The 1,662-nt window shown below is 52.7% G+C and overlaps 1 protein-coding gene across 7 annotated transcripts in view; it reads right to left on the reverse strand.

Annotated features, from left to right (window-relative positions):
* URB2 (URB2 ribosome biogenesis homolog) overlaps positions 1–1,624 on the reverse strand; it is a 38,124-nt gene extending 36,500 nt beyond the window's left edge. For 5 of the 7 annotated variants that reach the window (XM_019941607.3, XM_019941604.3, XM_019941610.3 and 2 more), the window contains exon 1: positions 1,213–1,624. The gene's annotated coding sequence lies outside the window, so the exon portion shown is untranslated. Of the gene's footprint in view, positions 1–739; positions 1,183–1,212 lie in introns of those variants that run through there. The other 2 variants (XM_019941606.3, XM_019941605.3) reach the window with 2 other exon arrangements.
* Between the last annotated feature and the right edge of the window lie 38 nt (positions 1,625–1,662).

The following is a 1,662-nucleotide window of genomic DNA, read 5'->3' on the forward strand; positions in this document are numbered from 1 at the left end:
CAACAAAAGAGGCCGCGATAGTGAGAGGCCCGCGCACCGCGACGAAGAGTGGCCCCCGCTTGCCACAACTAGAGAAAGCCCTTGCACAGAAACGAAGACCCAACACAGCAATAATTAATTAATTAATAAACTCCTACCCCCCCAACATCATCTTTAAAAAAAAAAAGATAAATAAGCAGTATTTGGAAATAGTACAAGTACAAAAGAATATATAGTATATTCTTATACAAAAGAAATATATACAAAAGAAATATAGTATAAACCCAGTCCCAACAGATAGAATGTTTTTTCAGCTGCAACAGTAACTTCATAAACTTACCAACACACACTGCTTCTAAGACTCTACAGAATATAGTTACATGATTAACGCTGGAAGGATACAACTATGAATAAAGAAGGAACACAAACATACCAACCACCTATAATCCTATAAAACTGAGGTAAATGTAGCTTAGAGTTTCCTAAAAGCCAAAGTAAAAAGGGGAGAACATATCAGGTTAAGTCATTTTCATTACATAAAAGTAAACAAGTCAGTTCCTCAAGGGAGAAAGTTTTTCATGATACTTAATACTGAAATAAAATTATCGTAAATAACAAAATAGGGCCAATGCAATACCGAGAAAAGATCGCAGCCCCGTGATTCCAATTTAAATACTGTCAAACCCAAACAATTTGCTATCCTGAGAACTGGATCGCTGGATTTTTAAAATCTAAGGGGTCTGAAATCCTACAGACCTACCTTCAGAGCTAATTCTCAATAGGGATCTTTACAGGGAATGAGCGAACATCGGATGAAAGACAGGTTCAGCACGGTACCCTTCACTATTTCAGAGGCCAGAACAGTCAAATGCTGTCAGTCTTCCTCTTTGTCGAAACGTCCAATATCCATTCAACAGCTACTAATTTAACTTCTAAATTCAATGTTATACAGCCATGGCGACAGCTACAAAGTACTTTAAAAGTATCTGCAGAACTGGTTACAAAGACGCCCCATACACCCTCCCGGATCTGTCAACCTTGGGCCCTCGGTGCCCGCAGCGATCCCTGCGAGCGGGCGTGGGAAGCCCGGTGCGGACCGCAAAGCCCCGTCCGTCCTCGCGCGGCCACGCTAAACCCTGCGGAACAGAAGGAAGCGAGCAGCCAGGAGCGAGGCGAGCGGCCGCCGGAGGAGCAAGCCAGCGTGGGAGGGCCATGCCCAGGTAGGGAGCTCACCTGGAGGGACCTGGTCACCTGGGATGGACCGCGGGCGGGGCGAAGGGTCGGCTGGGAGGGGGCTCACCTGCAGGCCGCCCCCAGGTGAGGAACTCACGCAGACCCCGCCGTGAGGGGCGGCGGGCGGGGCGGAGGGCAGTCACCGGGTGGGGAGCTCTCCCGGCGGCCAGCCGCGGATGGGGACCGCGCAGGGACGAACGGCCGCAGCACCGGCGGGACCGACCCCGGGGCAACCACGTGGGGGATCGCGCTCCTTCCTCCGGACTCCGGCTGCGCTGGGAGCTGCGGGGCGGTGCTGGACCGGGCGGCAGGAACGTGGGGCGGGACGGCTCGCACGCCAGGCATCGCCAGCCGAGCGCCGAGGCGCCGCGCCCATTGGCGGAGACGGTCGCGCGTCGAGGCCCGAGCGGCCCGGCCCAGCCCGCGGCGGCTCCGCGTCAATCAGTCATG

This window comes from Tursiops truncatus, chromosome 16 (assembly GCF_011762595.2).
Source record: "Tursiops truncatus isolate mTurTru1 chromosome 16, mTurTru1.mat.Y, whole genome shotgun sequence".
NCBI lineage: Eukaryota > Metazoa > Chordata > Mammalia > Artiodactyla > Delphinidae > Tursiops > Tursiops truncatus.